The following is a 10,363-nucleotide window of genomic DNA, read 5'->3' on the forward strand; positions in this document are numbered from 1 at the left end:
TTATCTGGGGTTTGGAATGTCTGGCTCTGGAGAGACCCTTCTTCAAATGGGAAAACATTAGATATTGTTTGAGTATCTACTTTAGAGTCTTGGAGGAGGGGGGCAGAGAAAGGAATTATGTTCATATATGCAACCCACTGATGTGTTTTGGTTAGAAATAGTCACAACATGGTAAAGCAGAAGTGAAAACACTATTGGGATTAGTGCAACATCAACTTGTATTGTTTATTTCAAAGACCTTGGCATCCTAAAATGGTTTTTTAATGGGTAATAGAAGGATGACTGATAATATACTTTTTGAGACCAGTACTGTGTTTTCAGATTGCCGGAACAATATCCCATATAACATGGACAAAACTTAATTGATGATCTTTGTTCCTTCAGTAATCAGATTTTCAGATCCCAAAACTCCTCTGACAACTGGTAAAATGTAATGATAGAGGCTTCCCTAATCTTGAAACTATGCTAGTAACAGCCTTACTTAAATGATACTATCGTGGATACAAAGAGTTGCTGTGGAAAGGATTTAATGTGTATTTAAAACCATCATTGTGAGTACTTGACTTCTTCTGAGACATGCCAACAGAACACTAGTCCAGCCTAAGTCAGATGACCTGAACCCAGATCACTGATACTAGAGAATAAGGCGTTTGATACGATCTCGCATGATATTCTTATCAATAAACTAGGCAAATACAACTTAGATAGGGCTACTGTAAGGTGGGTGCATAAGTGGCTGGTTAACTGTACTCAGAGAGTAGTTATTAATGGTTCACAATCCTGCTGGAAAGGTGGAGTTCTGCAGGGGTCTGTTTTGGGACCGGCTCTGTTCAATATCTTCATCAACGATTTAGATATTGGCATAGAAAGTATGCTTATCAAGTTTGCAGATGATACCAAGCTGGGGGGGGTTGCGACTGCTCTACAGGATAGGATCATAATTCAAAATGATCTGGACAAATTGGAGAAATGGTCTGAGGTAAACAGGATGAAGTTTAATGTAAAGTGCTCCACTTAGGAAGGAACAATCAGTTTCACACATACAGAATGGGAAGCGACTGTCTAGGAAGGAGTATGGCAGAAAGGGATCTAGGGGTTATAGTGGACCACAAGCTGAATATGAGTCAGCAGTGTGATGCTGTTGCAAAAAAAGCAAACATGATTCTGAGATGCATTAACAGGTGTGTTGTGAGCAAGACACGAGAAGTCATTCTTCTGCTCTACTCTGTGCTGGTTAAGCCTCAGTTGGAGTATTGTGTCCAGTTCTGGACTCTGCATTTCAAGAAAGATGTGGAGAAATTGGAGAGGGTCCAGAGAAGAGCAACAAGAATGATTAAAGGTCTAGAGAACATGACCTATGAAGGAAGGCTGAAAGTATTGGGTCTGCTTAGTTTAGAAAAGAGAAGACAAAGGGGGGACATGATAGCAGTTTTCAGATCTCTAGAAGGGTGTCATAAGGAGGAGGGGAGAAAACTTGTTCATCTTGGCCTCTGAGGATAGAACAAGAAGCAATGGGCTTAAACTGCAGCAAGGGAGATTTAGGTTGGACATTAGGAAAAAGTTCCTAACTGTCAGGGTAATTAAACACTGGAATAAGTTGCCCAGGGAGGTTGTGGAATCCCCATCGCTGTAGATATTTAAGAGTATGTTAGATAAATATCTATCAGGGATGGTCTAGATAGTATCTGGTCCTGCCATGCGGGCTGGGGACTGGACTCGATGACCACTCGAGGTCCCTTCCAGTCTTAGTATTCTATGATATGTGCAGCCACTGCAGATGATGTATAAATTGCCCTAATGGAGCAGACCCACCAGTCCATTGCCTGCTGCCAGACAGTAAGCCTAGTATAGATATCTGATAGCCATGAACGCAGGTATTAAAAGTTGGAAGAGACCATAAAATCATCCATACTGGGTCAGACCAAAGGCCCATCTAGCTCAGTGTCTCCTATCTTCTGACAGTGCCCAATGCCAGGTGCTTCAGAGGGAGTGAACAGAACAGATCATCATCAAATGATCCATCCATGTTGCCCATTCCCAGCTTCTGGCAAACAGAGGCTAGGGACACCATTCCTGCCCATCCTGGCTAATAGCCATTGATGGACCTGTCCTCTACGAATTTATCTAGCTCTTTTTTTGAATCCTGTTATGTCTGGGACTTCACAACATCCTCTGGTAAAGAGTTCCACATGTTTTCTGTGCATTGTATAAAGAAGTATGTGTTCGAATGATTGCTTATGTGTATTCCAGTTCATGTGCATGTGCGCACAATCTCTAGAAAGCTTTAACCCTAGTGGTATTTGTAGGATCTGCATGGAGCCCCTGGGTGTGACATCTCTGTGGCCATGCATATAAGGCAGAGCTAGCCTCTCACCCTCTCAGTCCCTTTTTACTGCTCGTGATGGTCGCTGGAACCGCTTTGGTCTCTTGCAAGTGTCTGTTACCCTAGTGTTGTAGTTCTTAGTTAGTGTCTAGTAGTTTGTTGTTGTACATAGTTTTGTGATGGGGTCTTCCCCCGTATTTTAGCCCAAGCTCTGAGGGTTGAAAGGCCGCGAGAGCTGTGGAAAACTTGTGCCCAAGTATGACCCTCATGCTGACTGCCTTAAGTGTCTGGGTGAGGAACACCAAACAGACAAGTGCCCAATTTGTAGCAGTTTCTGCTCAACATCCTCTTATTGGAGGCAGTATTGTGGCTCGTGGAAACAGAGCCGTCCCCAACATTAGTCATGATTTCCCTGGGTGGGGACTGGCTGGAAGAGGACATTGGCCTTCCATCCATGCTGGAGATCTCTGAGGCCCCTAGAGACCTCATTGAGCTGATGGCCTATTCGTTGCTGCCACCAGAACGTTCCTGTGCCACAGCACAGGGTGTAATGCCAGATGGGCCTGTCACCGGCACCAGGGCCAGGTGGCACCCCAGGTGCCAATAGAAGTGTTAATGACAGGACTGTTGCCCCCTGCACTGTCAGACACAGCACCGTTAGCTGGCACACCAGCCACTGTAGTATTGATATATCACTGGCACAGAGACTCCTCGGGTCAACTCCAGCACCAACAATACTGGTACCAGTAGCGGCGCTGCTCTGACAATACTGGGGCAAACTGACCACGTTGACAAGAGACTCTCTCTTTTCGGTACCACACCCCAGCACTGTTGGGTTCAGCATCCCCTGGACGGGCACTGAATATTCATCTCAGCTGGGGGAGGAGTTGTTGGAATCTTCTCTGTTGGTACTGTTTGTGCAGCCATCCTGGTCTCCCCAATGGCAAGGACCTGTAAACTGGCCCTTCTGGACTCTATGGGCCTAACACCAGAGTCAACGCTGGCTTCAGTGGTGTCAGTGCCCAGGGGCCCTCCCTCAGCCACAGCTGTGCTGGCTCCCATGGGAGTGAAGGAAGAACGGCCACCTCCGCTGTCTGCACAGATGCAGCAAGGTCCTCAGCCGGGCCCCCTCCCTCCCTTGTCCCCACGGGTGGTCACATCACTGCTCCCCTCTCTCCCGGCCAGGTGGGGGATGCGGAGGCTCCAGTCCCAATGGCTTCCTCTTCTTCCTCACTGGATGAGGCGGTGGTCAGTACCACCTCCACCTCCCTCCCTGCCATGGACCGCAGGGCTTACCAGGACCTACTACACGGGATGGCACAAAATCTGCAACTGCAGACAGAGGAAATGGTGGAGGATTTAGATCTTATGGTAGATATCCTAATGGCAAAGGAGCCTTCCAGGGCGGTGCACCCCTCATTAAATCCATTAGCACCACTACAAGAGTGCTGTGGCAGAGGCCAGTCTCCATCTCACCCATGGCCAAGGGGTTTGAGCAGTGATAGATTTGTCCCCCAAGAGGGATACGAGCCTCTCTTTACGTGCCTGCAGTTGGATATTTGGTGGTCAATGTGCCCAATGACGAAGAACACTAAAGTCAGCCGGGGCTTGCTCCCAAAGCCATGGAGCCCCAAAAATTGGACGTCTTTGGGCAAAAGGTATATGCCACCAAGGGTCTTGCAACAACAGGTGGCTAACCAGCAGGTGGTCCTTAGTAGATACGCCTATAATTTGTGGTGCACCCTAGATAAATTGAAGGAACTGCTACCACAAAACTCTTGTGCTGAATTTGCTGCCATCCTCAAGGGCAGGGTGGTCTCCTGTATAGCACAAGCAGCAGGCCTGGACTCAGACGATTTGGCTGCCTGTACTATGGCCACGGGCATCACCATCAGGCGTTCGGTGTGTTTACAGGGTGTCAGGAATTCCAGCTGAGGCACAGACCACCATCCAGGACTTGCCTTTTGACTGCGCAGGCTTGTTGGCAGAAGCTACAGACTTGCATCTGCACAGTCTGAAGGACACCAGAGTGGCACTCGAGCACACCCCTACTCCACAGCAGAAGCTTTTCAAGCTGCAGTCTCCCTCCTGCTTCTACACTGCCCCTCAATACCAAGAAGCCAGTAGGGTAGGTCCAGTAGGTGACACCAACACAAGCCCTCTTTGGGGTGGGGGCAAGGACCCAAGCTCACTTTTTGAGGATGTTCTTGGAGACCTCATACCAATACCCATTCCAGATCTCTCCCTCCCCCTCCCACTTCCCCTCCCTATTTGGGAACAATCTGTCTCACTTCTGCTGTGCTTGGTCCCATATTACTTCAGACCACTGGGTCCTAGGTATGGTGGAGTAGGGATATTCTATCCAGTTCCACTCTTCCCTTGTTCCCACTGTCCCACCAGTCCCCCTTCAGGGACCCCTCTAATAAGCAGCTCCTCGAGCAGGAGGTGTAATCACTCCTAGCTCTGGGGGTGATAGAAGAGATCCCTCAGAAGTTCAGGTCCCCCAGAAGGTCCCTACAGCCCAGCACCCTGCGCTCCCAAGGCAAATGCTCTATCTCCTAAGCCACACCCCACCCCACCCCACCTCCCTAACTTCTGGGTGTTCCTTATCCCTGTGGCAGCCCACTCCAGTTCTGTCTGTGCGCTCCCCTGGGTTGGGACTAGAGCCCAGCACCCTGCACTCCCCAGGCGAATGTCCTGTCCCCTCAGTTGAGTTGATGTACCCTTCTACATTCTACTTCTGTTATTTCCTTATCCCAAAGACCAAGGGAGGCCTCAGACCTACATTGGATGTGCGAAATCACAATGCACATATCAGGAAATCACATTTCCACATGATGTCCCTGGACACCACCATTCGGTTCCTAGATCCAGGGGACTGGTATGTCGCCCTCGACATGAAGGATGCATATTTCAACCTATCCATTATGCCCTTCCACAGAAGACTTCTAAGGTTTGTGATTTACTAACTGGGCAAGAAGCCGCTGGACAAGTGTTAGTCCTGCCCTCTCTCCCACGTCCGGCAGACGTGGGTGGTAGATTCAGCCCCAGGTAGTGTTCCAGAGGGATGCCCTTCTGCAAGTTGGACCCCTCTCAGTCCCTGGTGACAGATGCATCTGCTCCAGGGTGGGATGCCCACCTGGGGCCACTAACTAGGGCCTGTGGTTCCCAGGACGAGCTGGGCCCTCATAAATATAAGGGTAGTGAGGGACATTTGCCTGACTTTCCAGGTCTTTTGGGAGTACCTATGGGGCACATACATAGAAGTGTTCAAGGACAACACTTGAACTATGAACAAGCAGGGTGAGACCCCTGCCTCTCCCCTGTGCTAGGAAGCCCTAATAATTTGGGGCTGTGTTTACATTGGTGCGATCTTGCGCAAAAGCAATTGCTTTTGCACCAAAACTTGCTGCCTGTCTACACTGGCCGCTAGTTCTTGTGCAAGAACACTGACATTCTAATATATGAAATCAGTGCTTCTTGTGCAAGAACTATGATGCTCCCGCTCAGGAAGATGCCCTCTTGCTCAACTGTTCTTGCGCAAGAGGCCAGCGTAGACAGGCAACATGAATTTCTTGCTCAAGAAAGCCCTATGGTTAAAATGGCCATCAGAGTTTCTTGCGCAAGAGAGCGTCTACACTGGCAAGGATGCTCTTGCGCAAAAGCACATGGCAGCGTAGACGCTCTCTTCTGGAAGAGTTTTTGCACAAGAACTCTTCCGCAAAAGAGTTCTTGTGCAAGATCATGCCAAGGTAGACGTAGCCTTGGAGTTCTGTATCACCAGTGACATCACCCTCTACCAGCCTCATTCCTTCTGGGGGGCTTGCAGTGAGCTGGTGGTGCAACTCAGCTGCTTGTTTTCCAACCACGAGTGGTCTCTCCGAGTGGACATTCAGTTCCCCTTTTTCCAAAGGGGTGTGTTGGGGGGGTTCCCCTATTGGCTTGTTTGTGACAAGGGCCAACCAAAAGTGTCCTCTGTTGAGTTCCTTCCTGGGCAGCAGTCCCAGTTGCCTGACTGATGCCTTTCACCTATTGTGGTTGAACCGGCACTGTTATGCCTTTCCCCCATTTCCACTCGTGCACTGGCCCCTCCTCACAATCAAGAAGGACAAGGCCTCGGTTAGGGATGTGAATGGTTAACCGGTTAACTGGTAAGCCTCATCCTTAATGAGTCAGGCTTACCAGAGGGCTGCTGCAGCCCTGCAAGGCCCACCACAAGCAGAGACTGCTCCAGCCAGACCAACCCTTGTCCGTGGATGGGGGGAAACTTCAGCCTGCTCGCCCAACCTTTAATTCGTTAAATATGTTTACCCAGTTAACCCATTAAACAGGATTTTACATCCCTTGCCCTGGGCATCTTCATAGCTCCAGCGTGGCCCAAGCAACATTGGTTCACCCTGCTATTGAGTCTGTCCAGGGCCATTCCCATAACCCTTCCCCTGGGCAGAGATTTCATCACTCAGGACCACGGCAGGCTCTCTCACCCCATTCTAGAGTCCCTCCACCTCACAGCATGGATGTTTTGTGGTTAAACCCCACAAAGCTGTCCTGCTCCAGTTCGGTGAGGGAGGTCCTCTTAGGAAGTAAGAAACCACCAACCAAAGCCATCTATTTGGCCAAGTGGAAACACTTTTTCTTGTGGTGCCAGCAAAAGGGGACCAGGGCCACGGGGTCTCCCACCTCTATCATCTTGGACTACCTCATGAACTTAAAACAGCAAGGGCTATCGCTCTCCTCCATAGAGGTGCACCTGGTGGCCATTTGTGCCTTCCATGCAAGGGAGGGGGGTGTCAATGTAGAACGGTGTTTATGGACTCTATAGTTACCCGTTTTCTCAAAGGGCTTGACAGGCTGTACTTCCAGGGCAGGCAGCCCCTTCCCCAGTGGGATCTCAACCTTGTGCTCTCCAAACTCATGGGACCCCCCCCTTTGAACCTTTGGCCACCTGCCTGCCGTCCTACCTATCATGGAAGGTAGCCATTTTGGTGGCTATATCATCTGCCAGTAGGGTGTCTGAGCTCCAGACCCTCATCTCAGAAACCCCCGTACTGTCTTTTTTTAAGGATAAAATACAGTTTCAGCCTCACCTGGCTTTTCTTCCTAAAGTGGTCTCCCCTTTTCATGTCAACCAGACTATATTCCTGCCTATCTTCTACCCAAAGCCTTATGCTTCTCATAGAGACTGGGTATTGCATTCCTTGGACGTTCGGTGTGCTTTCGCGTTTCATATTGACAGGTCCACACCACTTAGAAAGTCACCACAGCTCTTTATTGCACTGGCTGAGAGGTTCCCTAGCTCCTCTTGGAGACTCTCCCATTGGACCACATCCTATCTCAGGACGTGTTACGACTTAGCAAATGTGCCTCCCCCTCCACTGGCCACCCACTCCACCAGAGCCCAAAACTCTTCAGACACTTTCCTTGAGAGTTTTCTGATCCAGGACATCTGCAGGGTGTTGGCATGGTCATTTGGGCAAACCTTCATGTTGCATTATGTCACGACACAGAGTTCAGTAGGGCGGTCCTTGTTTCAGCCACGAGATGACTTCCAACTCCTCCACAGGGACTGCTGGTAAGTTACGTACTGGAAGACACATGAGCAATCGCTTGAAGAAGAAATGACGGTTACTTACCTTTCATAACTGTTGCTCTTCGAGATGTGTTGATGTCCATTCTAAATCCCGCCCACCTCCCCTCTGTCATATGGCAGTCTTACTATACCCCTAATAAGTTTTGTTGCCCTTTTCTGAAATGTTTCCAATGCCAAGATACCTTTTTTGAGACGAGGCAACCATTTCTGTACACAGTATTCAAGATGTGGGTGTACCATGGATTTATATAGAGGCAATAAAATAGTCTGTTTTATTCTCTATCCCTTTTTTAATGATTCTGAACATTTTTGTTTGCTTTTTTGACTGGTCCTGCACATTGGAGGGAAGTGGTGTGGGGTTTTTGCTTGCCCTTTTCTGGCAATTGATATGTCCTGAAACATGCGTCCTATTTAAATGAAAGCCCTAAAGAGAGAAGGGGTGGAATAAGAACAAGTATTGGTTGCAAATCAGAAAAACTTAGCCCTGTTGGCCATGACTTGTCATGAATGTGGAGCCCAAGGTCCAGTGTGTTTCAGGAACAGCCCTGGGAACAAGTTGTGGACTACAGAGTGCTGGGAGAACATCCTGGTTCCTGCCAGGATGTGCCCTCTACCCCCCAGCAGGTTCTCAGCAGGGACTGAGCTGGGAGCCTGTAGGCTGCAGGCAGAGAGGAAGCTGAACTATACAGAATAAAGCCTGTTCCAGGTGATTTGTCTGGGTGGGTCTGGTCTGAGGTACACACATACTGACACACAACACAGAGCACACAAAGGAGCCTCAGTCTCCCAAAGTTGTGTAAAAAGTCACAAGGCTTCCCTTATGCTGAATAACCTTCTACTGGGCTAGGGAACAGGAGGAACTACACATGCCTGCATCTTTGACTGCAATCAGTGGAAGCAGCCTGCAGGAGTGATGGGGATGACCCTAAAAGTTCTTCACTAGACTGCTTTAATTCTGAGCTGCACTTCACAGTGAAACGTTCTATATGTTGTCTCTATAGTCACTTTCCCCAAGTACAACCCTCCCAAGAACTCTCCCACTTCCACTGTGAGCAGCCAGAGAAGGCACTGTTCTATTTGTGCCCACACTGTGCTTTAAAACCCAAACCAGAGAGTTTCATAGCCCAGGTCTACAGACTCGGGCTCGGGCTATGGCACTAAAAACAGCAAGGTAGGCACCAACATCGAAGCTCTGAAACCTGGGGACAAGAGTGGGCTTCAGAGGCCAAGTTTTTGCCTGATCTGCAACCTCTATGCAGCAGTTCTTAGACCTGAACTGTGAGCCCTGAAAACTTGTCTGTAGACTTGGGCTCTGAAATGCCTCTTTTCATGGCCACTCACGCTGTGGAGATTGGAGGTGTATTTGGGAGACTACCCTTAGTTATTCGTCTTCAGAGAGGTAGCCGAGTTAGTCTGTAACGCTCCTGTCATCTCAAAAAGTGGGCTGTGCCCACGAATGCTCATGATATCCTCTATGTGTTTTGTTAGTCTTTATGGTGCTACTAGACTATTTGTTGTTTTTTAAGTTTTTATCAGTTACAGTACTTAAATAGCATTCCGACAGTAGAGGGAGCCAGCTAGCTTTACGTCACTTTTCTCTGAGCAAGATGCAGTTGCTGTTGAAATACTAAATCTCTGTGAAGCCACATCCCCTGTATTTCTTGTCTTGATTTAAAACATTAACAGCTTGTTCAGCATGATTGCTTCCACACTGTCCTGAAGTGGACAGTTTATGCGGCATTGTAGCTTGACATTTTGCTAAGGTACAAATCAGTGATTCAATGACATTTTTATTAATGAAAATGGTCATCTTCCTCTTTGTAATAAAGCAAAGCCATGGGATTTCTTTGTCATTTTTTTCTATATCTCTTACTACTGCTGTAGCTTTTTAGGTATATTTTGTTTATCACTAGCAAGTGATTTTAAAAAAAAACTAGGCACAGTTTTAAATTAACACAGTTTTGCTTCAGAGAAGACATGCTAATTAAAAATGTTAATTTGATATTTTTAGGTGACTGTTTTATCCATTTCTCTCACCTTGTATAATGACATTTATTATTTACTTTCACTTTCTGATTTCTTGTGCACTAGAACAAAGCTTCAGTATTAAAGTGATCTGAGTTAAATAATATTTTAAAAAACAACAACCCAATAGAATTTAAAAAACACGGGTTTGGGGTTTTGTTTCATTTGTATTTAAAAATGGGAGGGAGGGGGAAATGGCCTGTTTATGCTTATTTGGGGGAAGTTTATGGATATATTGTTTATAAAAATGTGGCAATCTCTGATCTGCTGTTAATAAATTTAAAGTCAATTATTGAAATATGCATAGCCAGAGAACTGGCAGTCTGTATTTGTTTCTGTGTTGAGGAATTGCATAATAGCACATTACTTATTAGATTGCATAATTACCATTGTCATACTTAGAAGTCTATTAACATAATATCACT

This window comes from Pelodiscus sinensis, chromosome 17 (assembly GCF_052426305.1).
Source record: "Pelodiscus sinensis isolate ZL-2025 chromosome 17, ASM5242630v1, whole genome shotgun sequence".
Classification (NCBI taxonomy): Eukaryota; Metazoa; Chordata; order Testudines; family Trionychidae; genus Pelodiscus; species Pelodiscus sinensis.